Below are 17,230 nucleotides of genomic sequence, written 5' to 3' on the forward strand. Positions count from 1 at the left end.
ATCGGAATCCAAGCTGTAACATTCTGATACGGAACCGTTGATGAATATAACATTTTACGCAGTGCTGCACACTCGCGTTTTGTTCTGAACTTGCACTGAACCAGCGTATCGTGAAATGCACATGATGAATGTTTGCAGCTGACGCAGGGAATTGTTTTTTTTTTTGATGCGCCTCCGTTCTCGTCATCATTATCATCAGAGTTCCCCCGTCCTATCATCGTTGGTCACATTCGCAAATCGACGAGTGATATGTCCGCGACCAGTTGTATGTAGCGAAGTGGCGACAGCGATACGTGATGGTCCAGAGTCTAAAAACTCTACGACATGTTCAACACGCAGCCTGTCGTCCGGTTCGATCAACCTAAAATCAATGAGCGTGAAATTTAAATTATTTCGAAATCGTACATGATTTGTTCCTGGCTGGCTGCCGGGAACTTTCCAGAATTTTCCTATTCGCGGCCTCCCAATATCTATCAGAATACGTTTTGCCTGTTCGAGGAAAGTGGTGATCCTTTGGCGCATTCATTATGAGAGTTATTAGTAATTGACATCCAATTTTCTAATAAATAAAATATTCGTTTTTAATTAATCAGATTGGTATAAAATTCGAACTCGAAACTAGTAATCTCACGGCGTAACAAACAAAAGCAACCTTTTATGTGAATCAATCCACATGCTATTCTATGGACACCGGAAGCCAGCACATTGACATTATGACCAGCACCAGTGCAAATATGCTTTGGTAGGTAGTGTAAAACGATATGGTCTGTAACCTTGCCTATGTTGGGGTGAATTGTTGGAGAACAAAGTTTGTTTTTACATACATTTAGTTTATTCAGTTTGTTGCTGTTAGTACCACAAAATGGGAACCACAATATTCATGCGCACAATTATAACCATGTCCTCATTAGAACAAACTTGTGCGTTCGTACTGTGAAAAGCAGTTATAATCAGCCTTGGGGTGCGATGATAACTTTCTAATAAACTTATAAATTACTATGTGGTTCTTTAAGTTAGTTTTTCTTGGTGATCAATTAACAAAATCTGCAAATTGGAAAATGTATACAATATTAAATATTTTGAAAAACTTCACTTTGCACAGAGGGGCCTCGTATAACGTAGTTCACCAGGGGCGTGAAAAACGAATCCGCGATTGATTGGGGTTCTGAACGATTTTCTTGCTCCTGTCAACAGACAGCACCATACAGTCCACGACAAACTTGTTGTAGTCACTCAGACCCACCATTTGAAATCGTTTGGTAGACAATAAGTTGAGAACTACTCCACCAGGGGCGCTTTGAAAAGAGCATGAAATAATTCATGTTGATTACAATAGAGAAAGCAATTTAAACATGAAATATTGCAAATATTTTAGCATCATAGAATTTTAAAACTACTTTTCGATAAACTCAAAGTTTATTAACAACCTTAGTATGCAATTCAGGGTTGGAAATTCCTGCCGCTCTAGATCGTGTTGACTAATTTAAGATTTCTTCGAGAGGGTGTTTTAGAGTTTCGAAAACAATTAATTGAATGAGTTCTTATTATATCTACAAGGTGGTCTCGGTAAAAAGTGCAAATAAATAAATCTATAACGCTTCTGATGTCTGAAATAATTGAGATACCTCCAAAGTACGAGGTCTGTTCAAAAAGTACCCGGAATTCTCATTTTTCTAAAAAAATATTTATTTATTCGTCTACATCTATATGGTCCCCTTCAAAGTAATCCCCCCTAGATATAATACACTTATGCCAGCGTTTTTTTCAGTCTTCAAAACACCCCTGATAGTCACTTTTTGTAATGCTCTGTAGCACTCTCAGCGATTCTGCCTTTATCTCTTCAATCGATGAAAAACGCTGTCCTTTCATGAGTCTCTTCAACTTTGGGAACAGGAAAAAATCACCCGGAGAGATATCTGGTTAATAAGGAGGTTGGGGCATGATTAAAGTCTTGTTTTTAGCCAAAAAATTTGATCAAAATTCAGCAGCTTTGGAACGAATTTGGCTGCCACTCGCTTCATGCCCAAAACATTTGAAAAAATATGATGACATGAGCCAACTGATATGCCAACTTCATCAGCAACTTCTCTAATAGTGATTCGGCGATCATCCATAATCATTCTTTCCACTTTTCCCACATTTTCATCGATTATTGACGTGCTGGGTCGACCGGAGCGTTCGTCGTCTTCAACGTCTTCGCGGCCATCTTGGAAACGCTTATACCACTCGTAAACACTTGTTTTTTTCATAGCAGACTCACCGTAGGCTCTCTGTAACATTTCGCACACTTGGTTACACTTTATTTCATTTTTCACGCAAAATTTAATACAAATTCTTTGACTCTTCAATTCTTCCATTGTTTAAACTAACAAAAATCGCCGAGCTCAAAAAAACACGTCTACACCAGCCGCTACAAGACAGAATGTAAACAATGAATACAGCTGAAAATTTCACCATACATTAGGGACATATGTACCAACACAATAGAAAAAAATTTGACCACCGGACTCTCCAGACGCGCGCAATTAAAAAATTCCGGGAACTTTTTGAACAGACCTCGTAGACTATAAAGAGTAAACCGAAGACTTTTATTCTGACTGGTTTCGACGCGGTGGATGTCGAGTTAACAATAAGCAATCCAAAAGACACCATCATTTTTAAGAATATCACAATATACAGGGTCCGGCACTCGAAGTGTAACCAATTAAAAAGGCCATAAATTCAGTTTGGAAAATTACTTTTACTTAATTCAAAAACAAAATGTGTAAAAATAATACAAAATTCAGAATCAATTCACTGTTGCTCGATATGACCACCTTTTGCCTTGACTATGGCCTTGAGACGGTCAAAAAACGAATCGCAAGTTGCCGAATGTGACTTGCAGGTATTTAGGCCCACTCGCGGACAATAACTTTTTTCAGCGCCTCGAGACTGGTGTATCTTTTAGTTCGGACTTTGCTCTCCAAAATGGCCCAAAGAGAATAATCCATTGGATTCGCATCTGGTGAATTCGAGAGCCATTGTGTGGACGTGATGAAGTTCGGAACGTTGTTTTTCAGCCATTCTTGGTTCACTCGAGCTTAGTGAGACGGTGCCGAGTCCTGCTGAAACGTCCATGGTCTGCCACCGAGATGTTTGTCTGCCCACGACTTCAAAGCAACCTCCAGAATACTTTCCCGATAATATGTCGCATTTACCTTGACGCCAGGCTCGATGAAAACGATTGGAGAGCGCCCATCTGCGGTTACAGCGGCCCAAACCATTATCTGTTGCGGGTGCTGCCTCCTGGTGGCCAATCGATAACTCAAATTCTCGTATGAACGGTCGGTCAAGTAAACCCTATCGTTTTGAGAGTTTACGAATTGCTCAATTGGAAAAATTTTCTCGTCAAAAAATACAATGTTCGAAAATTGACCGCTTTCGGCCAAACGAAGCAACTCCTTCGCTCTCTCAAGTCAAGATTTTTTTTTCGCGTTCACTGCCAACAAAATGCTTTCTTGCGCTTGTAAACAATACAACTCCGAACTGTCATTTAGCAAATTTCTAGAGAGCTGATGCCCGTGCGTCAGCTGCGCGAGCGGTCTGAAGTTGGTTACACTTCGAGTGCCGGACCCTGTATAGCTCCTAAATTATCACACATTTAAGATATGGCGTAATCTACGTTGTATTGAGAACTAGCGCACATGGACCAGTTTTATACTAAAACTTCCTTAATTATGCAACTTAAGATCTTCCGAACAACTTTCGTGTAAACGACGATTATGATAGATAACATACTGCAAACATTACAGTACACTAGTTCCACCTGGTAGAATGATTCCTTTTGAATACATTTATGTTTTGTGCATACTTGGTGTCTTGTCCTCGAAAAGTTGATTCAGATCCGACTTCCGGTTCTGTTATTACAATGCAATTAGTAAAAAATTTCAATTTCATGAGAATTTTTTAAAAGCGAGGGCGAAACGAGGGGCACATTTTTATAAAACTTACTGCTAAATTCATCAAGTTGGAAGATCTTCTTAGTTAGTAAATTTATAAAACTGCTTTCGGACCACTAGTCCCCGGTTTCCGCTTCCAAAATCACCGATAATGGTGAAGAAAATCTCTAAAAACGGAACTCACTTCGATTTCTCAGCAACGGTTAAACCGATTTTCACATATCATGATTCAAAATAAAGCTCTTAGTGTCTTAAGAAACTGGTTTTTAGATTAGCATCACTCCAAATGCCAAGCGCTTGATTGAAAAAACGGTGCCGAGTACGTGACAAGAAACACTGAAGCATGCTTTTGTGAACTACTCGAATCAATCTGAATTAATTGGTGTCAAAAATGAGCCAAAATTAGTGTCAGAAATTATTTTATAATAAGGATGAAAAAATCTTGAGACTGTTTTGAAAAAAGAGAAAGGCATTATCACACCACTAGAGTAGAACTATTGCTCTCTAAAACAGAACTTCTGTCTGTTCATTCTTTCAGAAGAACTAATCATTTGTGAAATGCTCTTAATTTTGGACGCTATTTTTGAGTCATTCATTAGAGAGCCAGTATGTACCGCGTATGCAATCACTGTTCTAGTACATTTGACTCCCATCTATCACTTAATGTTATGAAGAAATTTTTCCACACATTATTGGCTAATTAGTTTTAGTAACACTAGAAGCACTATATTTAAGGAAAACGTGTCATGTGGATGATTGCAGTCTAACAAAGCAAAAGCTGAGAAGGTTTTTTGCCAGTTGGAGAGTAAGGATGACCGAAACTAACTCCAACTGTGTTTCCAGCCTCCGACAAAAAACAAATAAACAGAGACTTCACGTTTACTTATTTTACACTAAATGTGCAATGTCTATTCTGACGTGCCGAAAGTAACGAAACCAATTGACGGCAATGGTTCCAAGAGGTTCCAAACCCCCAAATAACTACTATCTGTTGGCGGCCAGCATTGCCGTCAATTGGTTTCGTTACTTTCGGCACGTCAGAATAGACATTGCACATTTAGTGTAAAATAAGTGCGTTGTAAATAGCAATGACTTTACGTCTGCTTAGCGGATTATGTTGATCCGCGAGGTGGCATTAGTAGATCAACATAATCTGCTAATGCACTGATGAGCGAAACGTAAATAATTCATTGTCAATGTGTTTTGAAACGCATTTCTTATAGATTTTTTCTAGGTAATGTTTACGGGAAATGGTATTTAAGTTTATTTATAAAGTTCAAAATGGAGATTTTCGGGCTATCGATATTCTTTAGAAATCATTACTGCATGGATATGTTTAGAAAGGATTTAGCATCTACATGCTGGAAAGTCTTTTCAAACGTCTTTTCAAAACATAAGATCGTAACTTTTGCAAAATCAATGTTCTTGGAAACACGAGCAAAGTTCCTCAATAATGCTCAGCGGACTACCGCAGTTGCAAATAATGTACAAAACAAAGCAAAGTCTTGATATTACATTCCTTTTGTGGAATTTGACCATTCTCTTTTAACAGACCGATTCTTAGCGTACAGTGCATTAACTTTCCAAAAACGTTCAGAAAGTAACTATATTTTCAAGTACAAATGTTTTCAAGAATATTAATTCAACTAGAGCCGACATTTTGGATTTTGAGCCAAAATTAAGGATTATTTCCAGACATCTACATTTTGAAAAAGTTGCTATCTTAGAATATGTAACGACATAGAGCATCCTTTTCAGAATCATACTCTTCAAAGTCGTTCAATCTCAGGTCGTATGTTTTCTGAAAACATTGATTAACCATAAATTGTGATCTTATGAAAGAACTCCAGACATTATTGGAAGATTTATTATGCATACCGTCAGAGTTAAGGACTGGAAGTTTCTATCTTGAATTTTGAAATGACCGATGTTCGAGGTTCCAACATATTTATCATTAATGTACCTAACTCCAACAATGCCTTATCACACGGAACCCCTCGTTATCGTGAAACAACCAACATATTAGTTGTTTTTCTGAATTTGATTGGGTAAAATTTGGTACAATTAAACCATTGTTGTTTTTTCTAAACTGTCATTTTTGTTTTTCGATGAACAGAAACGATGGTTGAAATAACAAAATTGTGACCACTATATTACTTACGAACAAAAAGTCGAACCGAATGCACTGGTTTTTATTTTTTGAGCCATTGCAACGTACAGTTTCAACAGATTATATAAATGAATATTAAACATTTTCAATTTAATCACTTTGTTCACACAATTTTTGTACATGACTTGAAAATAACATGATGCTCATTCATTAACATGCATTTCACTATGGAGAATCAAGTTGATTTTAAAACCAAAATTCAAACGCATACAATTCACTGGGTTCTAGTTTTTGTTAAACACGTTTTGTTAATTGCAATATCTCTAACGGCTATCAGTTCTGTGCATAGCACTACTTTATATCAATCGTTTCTTATTGTACCGCCAGAGCAGTAACTAGTGTTATGATAAACATTAATTTACTATCATTCAAAAGTTACTCTTCACGAGTTTTACAAACGTATAATAAGTGAATTTCGTTTGCATGAAAATGTGTAAGAAACGCGTTTGAATTTCAACTAAAGTAATGCTTGATTTTTATTGCGATTTTTGTTTTGCTTTGTGCTGTTTTTGACCTTAGACAGCATTAAAAACAACATATTTTTCAACTACTTCAATATGTGCAAAACAAATAGCAAATTGGTTGAATCAACTGATTATTAGTTGAAACAACAACTGCAAAAATAAAAAATTGCGAGATCGTAATTTTTTGATTGGAGGGTTTTCCGTGCAGTTTCTGATTAACATCAACTTACGTTGCACTAAGGTTGCAGAATCTCGGCCAGATTGCTTCAGTTAATTTATTAAACTGCCATACATAACTTTAGAACTGTAAAATACAAATTCGTACGAGACAAAACCGTAACCATCATATGTCGGCGTTTGTGGTTGCATGTGGCATTCAATATTATGTGGAAACAGAACGATCCAGAGAATTTGTCTAATAAAACAAACTAACGAAGTACATATCCATAAACCATTATAATACTCGCGGATATAAACTTTCTCAGCAACAGGAATGCAATGTTATAATAGTTAATAAATTTAACTTTGTCCATGAGTAACCGTTGAAATGGAACCGAACTGGAAACTCACCAACAGAAACATCATTACTCACCATACCGAGAGGATAAGCCACCGACGGATGAGCAGGACGCTTGAACGCTTATTCTATGCATATTGATATAGGTGCGATGGATGCAATGCAACGGTGCCAGCATCCGCTCGATGGTGAAACTGCATTCAAGTATCCGTTTGCCAACGATGTGACACACATTTCCGTAGTTCAGGCACTGCCAGGGTCATTTATGGCTCTAGCCAACATAATTTTATATTGCAAACGTGCTGCACCATCGAGTGTCGCTCTCGGCAAAGTTTAGAAGCAAATACCCTGGAATAACCGCAATACCGTTTCTGGCTTCTCTTTTGTATGGAAAAACCAGCATATCCATTGCCGGATGCTGCCTGCTGGAATCAAACAGGATTGGCCTCTGCAGGTCAAACACGTGCTCCATTATTCGTTGATGGGAAAAGTCTAGTAGTGCAGATAAAAAATTATTTCCGTTGACGGCTTTGACAAGGATCAAACCCGGTCAATTGCAACCGTATAGATACAGCGAGTCACAATATGTTGCGTTTGCGAGGTGTCAAAACTGTTAGGTGATGTTAGCACCGCTCTGTCCCATCTAGCTCAGCAGGTCCATTATTTAGTTCTTTTTTCTTATCCTAGAAAGGGAAAATCGATTTCTATGTTGATGGAATTGAGGTGTTCATCTAGAACGAAAGGTTATTTCGTCACATCAAATATGATATTTGTCAAATCGTTGTTTAGCGATTTTTATTACACTGCAACTAACGTGTAATATTCAACCCATTAACACAGCGATTAAACTTGAACAGTTAGTAACACTACCCACTTTGAAATACTGACATATTTTTACAATTAATTAAGCACGCGTTTCTTATGTATTATGATATCCAGACAAATATAATCCCCAGCATAAAAGATTGGGCATCATAAAATAACAAAATAATAATATAATTGCTATAATTTGCGTAATTCGTGGAATTCTGTCACAAGTTATATTCATAATTTTTAGTGTATTTGACACTCAAACCGGAGCACAACGACTTTTTATACCTACAGTGAGAACAAAATGCAGTCATCTACCGACATCGGACGAAGACAGTGCAATATGAACGAATGTTGCAGAAGATTCCAATGCACTACGAGAATGGACATTCTTCCGATGGTCAACCAGTATAAGGATCAAAAATGCTCAAACAAGCGAGTTCATCAATATGTCGAAAAAATTCGTGACAAATCGTATTCTTGTAAATCTCTGGTAACGTACAAAAATCAGTTGATTACTTGTGAATTTCGTTAGTAATCTTCTTATTATAGTAAGTCTTGGACAAAAACTGCTACGAAATCCTCTCCAATCGAAGCTCACTACAATTTAATTTGATACCAAGGCCGATATTATGTCTCTCAAACCGAGTATCTCGAAACCACATTTTGTTGTGACTTACTTTTATATGGGGCGCCTTTTCAAAATTTACCCTATATGTACAAGAATTAGTAGAACTTAATCGCGAATATCTCTTGTTGTATTTAACGCAGCACAAAACATATGTTTATCTCCATATCATCAGAAATATAATCAACAATTTATGATAAAATTTTCAGTAGTATGAGATATCCAAAAATAACTCAATGTTGAATTTTTCTAAAATGTTTGGTATGAACGAGTCTTAAGGTGAAATTTAGTGCCAAAAAAGGGCGCACAATATTTCGAACACATGAGTTGAACGAATCATCGCACAAAACGCATCGTGCAAAGCCGACAGAAATAGGGAATATGTTCAGGAGTTGCTTGCAGTGGGCTTAAGACATGTTTGGTTCGCTAGTAAAAAAGGCACATTTGTGAATGTTGTTTAGGATGGCCAATTAAGTCATTCAATTTGATTTCTCGCCTATAATGAAATTGTTAATAACACTATGTTACAGATCAAAATGTTTGGCATATTTATAAAGCTGATTCCAACTATTTTATTTAAAAAAACTGAATAATATTCACATAAGGTCTTTTTTATACGGAATTAAGATGTTCATTTGAAAAGAAGAATGACTTTCAAAAGGTTAAAACCGCAAATAAATTAATAATAATATTATTAATATTCACTAAAAATATTTAGTCTAAATATTTATAATAAATGAATAATATTCTACCATTTCTCATGGATTTTTGAAAGAATTATACCTAAGTTCTGTCCACGCTTGGTAAGTTAATATCAATAATTTATATTTTACAATTCTTAAATTCGGATTATGAATATTTTTTTAAATCGCTATACAATTTGTATTTTCGAGATGTGTTTAATAAGTAAGTTATTGCAATTAATTCTCAACTTAGATTTAGAAATCCTAGATGACTGAAATCGATTTGTTGTGGAATTCTTTGTGTGGAAAAAGTATGTCAATTTTATTCGTATTCACCTCATCCAGTTATGTCCTCGACATTTACTAGATTCCGATCGTCTCACAAGAAATATGCAAATAAAAATTAACTATTTGCAATTGATAGAAAACTTATAGCTTAATAAATTATTGTTTGATTATGTTCGGATTGCATTTATTTGACTCGAGCTTTTAGTTTATTTTCATTGGAAGATTTGTTAAATTTATTCAAATAACAGTCATTGGCTGAAAAACGGTTTTATTTAGGAAAAAACAATAAGTTTATTTTGATTCATTTCATTTCAGTGACATAATCTGCTAATCGTGAAATGTAATTTTTCTCCGAATTAAAAAATTATCCAATTTCCCGTAACTCGATTACAAATTTTTCTTGGTTAATTTCCAATAATTCGTTGAAATAAATAAACGGATTCCGCAAAGATTACTGAACACTTCGGAAATAATCATAGCTGTCAAATCGAAAGTGTAAAAGTATACATTTATTTATGAGAAAACTGTACAAAATTAACTGTAAGTGTTGCGTTAGTATAATTCACTATAGGAGTAATAGTTTTTACTTGGACTTGTAATAAAATACATTCTACAAAAACATGAGATGATTTTTTTTTGTGTGTTTGTGTTGTGTTTTTTGCTCGAAAAATCAGCAATATTATATTGGTTACGATGTTTTCACGAATTATTTATAAAACTAGATGTCTCACCAACACTGAATAAGTCAATAGAATAATGTAAAATTAATTTTTATAAACGGATTATTAAAGTATTTGCTGTTTGAAATCCAGTAGAAATTTTTCCGTCCGTAAAAATATTTGAGAAAAATTTTTTCCTATTTTTTTTTGCTATCCTCTCCCATTTCTGCTTAAACTTTCTTTAAACCCTTCCAAAATTCGCTTGAGTGCACCCGGCTGTAGAGTCTATTCGAATATATATTCCAGTTTTTGGAAATTCATCTATGGGTTTAGTTTATTCCTCTAAAATCAAATAACTAACATGCGACCTCGAAGATAGCATTTTAATCGCTCATACTTTATAATACGTTTGACGACTGCTCCGGATTCATAGTTCCAAAACTTTTCTATAATCTATTACTTCTTCGGATGAATTCGAACGAATCTCGATGATCGAATTAGAATCGAGAGCCATAATGGGAAACATGATCCGATAAAATGAACGATAAAATTTTGATCGAATCGAAATGCATAATGCCAACCCCCAGGTCCGCTGTGTAACACGAAAACAAAGAACAAAAAAAGTAACACAATGGATCTGGTCACAATGTGTTCGGGAACAAAGGAGCGTTATAGAAAGTAGTGATTGACATATACTGATACCACAGACTGTTCTACTAATGCGTAACGACAATGCTAAAATTGATTTAAAGCATTGTGTAATGCAACCAGCCGATGCAGAGCGATTACAGTCGCAACAAATATGCATCATTAAATCCTTACAAAACCGTTCTGTTTTGAATACTCAACTAGGCAGAAAGAATTACTTATTTGCTGGGGAGTTTTAAAAACCACGACCGAAGTCCGACATGGACAAACGACTGATCTAATAATAAAACGATCAAAAATAATAAACCTAGATTCGAATCATTGCATTTATTCAAAACCTCTACATTCAGAGATGAATGTAAGATTTCGACAATCCCACAACAAAAGGGCCTAATGACTGCAAATGACAATTTCTCTTTGTTTACTTTTCCTTTTACGATTTATCGCACTGATTTTATATTCGACGCCTTATTCTTCGCAAAACCTTCAAGGTAAAACCACAAGGTTTTTTTTTCATAAATACGTTTATTTCATAGGCAATATAGTTTTTCTTCGCCGTGGCATCCACAATACATAGTACTTTAAATCTAATACATTTCGTACATCATATTAGTATTTGTTTTTATCAAGCGATTTGCTATTATTAATTACAATAAATGAAAAACATTCATTTTGTACATGATCTTATAACTATTTCAAGTTTGTTTGTATCAGTTCATCACTTTTATTTAATATAAGATAGCTGGATATTGGTTGAACTCATGGAAGAGAAAACAGTCTAACATAAAATAAAATTCAAATTGGAACTCCAATGGACTTAATGAAATGATAAAGAAGTTTCATGAAAGGAAGGTCACGACAAGCAAGAATGTCGCGAACTGGGACATTGGATAGTCTACCTTGGGTACGCAAGGAATTTATTAGTTGAGATCTGACATCACGATACTCCACGCATGTCCAAACGACATGATCAATATCGCGATAACCTTCGCCACCAGCATCCACACCACAATCTTTCGATTGATATTGGAAACTATGGATAAATTGCAGTAATGGCTCTGAACGCAACCCCGAAATTGAGTGGAAAATTCTCAAAATTAAGTAGTTTTTCGGTTGCGTTTAAACATCTGTCAACCTGAGTGTACATGGCAGAGATGCCATTTATTCAGATATATCAGTATTATACAGATTTTTACATGCGCATACAGATTTAATGCAGAATACAGATTTCTTAAATTTAATGCAGATTCATACATATTTCACAAAAAGTAATGAATAAAAACAAAACCTTTCCGTCCCCGTAATTCGTCGCCGTAATCGTTCATATTTCTCAAATAAGATACTAAGACTTTTAAACTAATTTACTACAATGTAAAATGTGCTATACTTTACTACTTTCGTATGTTGGTTATTACTGGAATAGTACGGAAACTGCAATCAGGGTCATTTCGCCGAAAGCCATTTCACCGAAAAGGTAATTTTCCCGAAAGGGTCATTTCGCCGAATGATATTTCACCGAATGCCATTTCTCCGAAAATCATTTGAATGCTGCAATTGTCTTAATATCGTAATTGGAATTGATTTATAATAAAGACAAATGAAAGATGATAGTCTGGACGCCCGTTTTGTTAACCTACAATTGTACTTCTTGAATAAAAATTGATTCTTGTACTCTTGAATAAAGATTGATTCATGAACCTCAGAACGAAGTTCTGGCGAAACGACTTTCGTCGAAATGACCTATTCGATGAAACGACTTTCGGCGAAACGAGTTTCGGCGAACCGAGTTTCGGCGAAACGACTTTCGACGAAATGGCTTTCGGCGAAATGACCGGTTCCCAGGAAAATGTTTGTGATCGTATCACAACATTCGGAAGAGAAACTAAACTTACTTAATTGGTTGCTTCTTTTCGCTTTAACCTCTCCGATCACTTTATAAAAATATTTTATATATTGCATAATTTAATGATCTGTAGTATTATTTTTTGTGACCTACCTCCCTCCCCTCAATACGATATTATATGGAGTTTGCCGCCCCTGGCTCTAAGTGATTTTCATAGGTCACTTACAAAAATGTACTAGTTATATCTACTCAATAGTAAGTTATATTTACTCAACGTACTGAGTTATTTTGATTCAATTCTAGGTTGAATGTGGTTTACTCAATTAAAGCTGATTGATTTTTACTCTAATCAACTGATACGTAGTTTTTATTGTCTATACAAGATGTTAGATAAAATATACAGGGCTTGCCATCAAGTTGGTATATACGAAAACTGTTCGTAAGGAAGAATTTTTTTGTCACTGTAGTTCTGAACGTCCGAACCAACGTCCTGACTAATATAAAATGAAACTTAAGGAATTGTCCCCATTCCAGATGAATTGTTTTGTTTTGATGAATTGTTTCTGAAATTAGGGCGTCCAGTAGGTACTACTGCCCCTCACAATGACAGTTCTACAAGAAAAAAAAAGAAAAAAAAAAGAATCACTTTGGATCCTTTAAAAAGAAATTCAATTCCACTGGGATTCCACTTAGGTTAATTGCACATCTTAAAGTTTATATTGTAGTTGTGTTCTCGGTTCGTTTTTAGTTTTTGTTTGCTTTGTTTTGCCAGTGTTTGAAACCTGAGATTAGTTGCGTCCATTACCAGGGGCTCATTATTGAGCTGTTGTTATTGTGGGGGAGTATGATGAGAAATTAAGAAAAGAACAAGTGGCCAAAATTAAGTCTTTCTTTTTATACACCCAGCTGTCTATAATATCGCATCACTGTACTTGTGCATTGTGTAAATTTGTGAATTTTATTAGAGATCACACGTTTCTAAAACGATTGGTGATAAAACATAAAACATTACCTACCATGATTAAATAAACCCAAACCTTAGCTCCTTCTCTGTCACACTGCTTTTTTGTGTCACTTTAAAAAGGATACCATGTGAAATAGTACATATGTGGTCGTTTTTCTTACGATCCTTCGGAGAAAATTCTGATTTCAATCAGATTTCTGATTTCCCCTTTATGCAAGGACTTTGTCCCAGTAAACAACTTAAGGAACGAAACTTGAATCCATTTGCCGCCCGGCAACAAAAAGTAGGAGGAAAGAGAGAGTAAAATGCACCAACTGACTACAAAGTTATTATTCTTATTATCGTCAAATCTTATTAATTGGTTCAATGGCGAATTAGCTTATAGGTAAAACCTCATAAAATAATGATTCGTCTAATTAGATACGAATACGCATAGCATTCACAGAAATATTAAGAAAATGTATACAACTTCTATCAATACTCATCGAAACTGGCAGTAAAACGGTTGACGATTGAGATAGCAGAATTGAAATTGACGAAAAAATATTTCGAAAGCACGAACCCGAAATATTGTTCTCTCCGGGAAAAATGTTCTACCATTCGAACTACTCAAAATATGATAAAATGTAACTCAGAAAACAACCTAATTGTGCATAGCCCAGTACATATTTAGACTTTTCAGTGTTGTCTGTGTACTATCCTTCGGCAAAAGAACAGCATTCCCAGAAATTGTTTTTGTGGAATTTAAAGAAAGGTGCTGTCTTGTAATGAAACATTTTTATTTTGTTGGTAATTATTCAGAATTCATTTTTTATATGCCCTTTAGTACAAAACGATTTTCTTTGTTTAACTGTACAGAAATCGGAGAAAGCAGAAAAAATCCTTACCGAGCATGAAAAATGAAAAAATTTTAAACAAAACCCAAAAATCTGTTATCGTGTTAGACGTGTGTTTTACCTTAGAGGTGAGTTTTGCCTTGCTCCAACAGAAATAAACTTGCTATTAGACGAAAAAAGGCTTAAAAACAAAGCGACAAGAAACTGGCAGAAACAGAGAGTTCTGATCTGCAGGAATTATAGAGCCGAATGGGTAAATCATTCCAGTCATGTTTGTTTATGCCAAAGGAAACTCAACCCTTGGGGAATGCCATCGTGGGTAGCGAAGATACAATAGATACAGAATGCTAGATTAGGTCAGTCGCTGATGTCCAATGAAGGCAACATCATTCTTTTGTTTCCAGAAAATTCATACCAATCAAATTAGTTTTTGATGTAGCTAAAAATAAGAAACATTTTAACCCTTTTGGCACGTATTCAGAAGCAGAACAAGTGCAGTTGGTTTTACCAGATACTCTTCTTGGTTGGATACCATTTTAAATATGCATTTGAAAGCAGAAAAGAATTGGCCAGTATTCAATTCCCGAAGATAATGTGAGCATTGATTTTTTACTAAACAACAAAAATGCTCTCTGATACGATAAATTCATATGATTTGCAATCCTTTCATAGGCCAGCAGCAGATGACGATTACAAGCCTGCAAAAAGGTCTATTCATAAATTTTGTCGATATATGTGCTCAGCATTTAAAACTACTTTCGAACCATTAAAACGCCGACAACATTCTGGTCAGACGTTGCAAATAACTGAGTGTTAAATTGATTCATTTTCCAATAAACAGCACAGCTCAGATGCACATAAAAGCCTTGGTATTACATTCCAGTAGTGGAATTTGACCTTCTGTTTCAACAGACTTCGTAGCCGATTCAGAGTGTACAGAACTAGTGCATGGCTGGGGCTACGATTCTACTGACACTACAAATCCTTCCAGGTCGGGGCTCGAACATACGACAACTGGTTTGTAAGACCAGCGCCCTATGCATTGAGCGCCAACCCGGTGCACATAAATGGAGCGTCATATTTCACACAAATTTATATACAAGAACACAAGTTTAGTGATTTGAAAATTGAATGGAAATTTTAGTGATTTGAACATTAAATGGCTTTAAATCGAATGGAATAAAAATCAAAAGATCGACAGCAATAGCGCGACTTGAACCGAAATACATTAGAGCACAAAGCACGCCAGTTTGTCGATTGAGCCACAGAAGCACATATCAGCTTAATGAATAATTGATACATATAAATCCAAACAGTATGAGTTGGTAGCCGAGTGCAAATTACATTCGGAGACAGTAAAATTATGTGCGAATGGAATATTGCGTCATTTGAGAAGTTAAGTAGTTATGAATTGTATCGTTTGTAGAATTATGTCACCTGCAGAATTCATAATTTCTTTCTGTGAGTGAATATTAAAAAACAATTTAATGTATAGAATTTGAACACAAAATTGCAATTGCATCTACAGTTACTGAAGAAAAAATCATATTCGTAAAGATTTTATATATTTTTGAATATACGCATATTTGCTGAACTTTTATTTCTTCTTCACTCTACTCAAAATATGTCAAATTTTTTCAAGTAATGACCTTCACATTTTAATGCAGCAATCGACTGCAATTCTTCGTACCCAGAGAGGAACGAAAGTTTATGGTACTTAAAATCTTCTGTAAAATGTGTTTATTTATAAAATTTAGCATTGAATATGTAGCTGAGAATTCCACGTGATACCCGGTGCTTTTGTATTCATCATTGAGCAAAATGTATGTTTATGTGTCTATGTGTGTATGGGTGTGTGTATGTAACAAAAAAGTGCACTCGACTTTCTCGGAGATGGCTGGACCAATTTTCACAAACTTACATTCAAATGAGAGGTCTCTTGGTCTCATAGTCTGTTATTAAATATTACCCGGATTGAACTTCCAGTTCGAGAGTAGTAGGGTAAAATGTGCGTAAGAATGAAAAAAGTGCACTCTGTTTTCTACGAGACCTCATAAGCAATTTTCTTCAATTCAGATTCAATTTAATTAAATTTAATACCATGCTATGAGACCCTTTAGTCTCATAGCATGCTATTAAATTTCATCTGGATCCAACTTCCGCTTCCGGAGTAACGGAGTAAAACGTGCAAAAACTGCAAAAATGCGCTCAACCAACTTACACAAAAAAATGCAAATATGCGCTCAACCAACTTCCACAAACTTAGGCTTAAATGAAAGGTGTCACAGTTCCATAGAACCCTTGTAAATTTCATCCAGGTACGACTTCCGGTTCCGGAATTACAGGCTAATAATTACTAAAATTTTATTTTCAATAGTGTGTTTTTATAAAATGACACTTAAAAATCAAACAAAACACTTTCAACTAGCCGTATAATTCTTCAATTGAACAATTTTGGTTTGGTTGCTGATATACATTGATTCTGATTATACCGGATATTTGTTCCCGATTCCAGAAATACTGAACAAAGTATCGATATAAAGTACCGAAGTACCGAAAAAAGTGATCGTGTACTCTAAACCGGACATCACTTCAACTTCTCAGAAACGGCAAATCGATTTTCACAAACTTATGTTCAAATGAAAGATATTATATTTCCGTAAGCAAGTGTAGAATTTTGTCCGGATACGACTTCAAGTTCCGGAAATGCAGCGTTAAGTGTGTATGAAACTGCAACCCGTCATTTAGAGCGATAATGCAAAAATAGGAAAAATTCTTCTAA

At 35.3% G+C, this 17,230-nt stretch overlaps 1 protein-coding gene across 1 annotated transcript in view; it reads left to right on the forward strand.

Annotated features, from left to right (window-relative positions):
• Nucleotides 1–17,230, forward strand: part of LOC131433705 (protein scabrous) — a 130,205-nt gene that overhangs the window by 100,874 nt on the left and 12,101 nt on the right. The window lies entirely within an intron of this gene.

This window comes from Malaya genurostris, chromosome 3 (genome assembly GCF_030247185.1).
Source record: "Malaya genurostris strain Urasoe2022 chromosome 3, Malgen_1.1, whole genome shotgun sequence".
NCBI classification, from domain to species: Eukaryota; Metazoa; Arthropoda; class Insecta; order Diptera; family Culicidae; genus Malaya; species Malaya genurostris.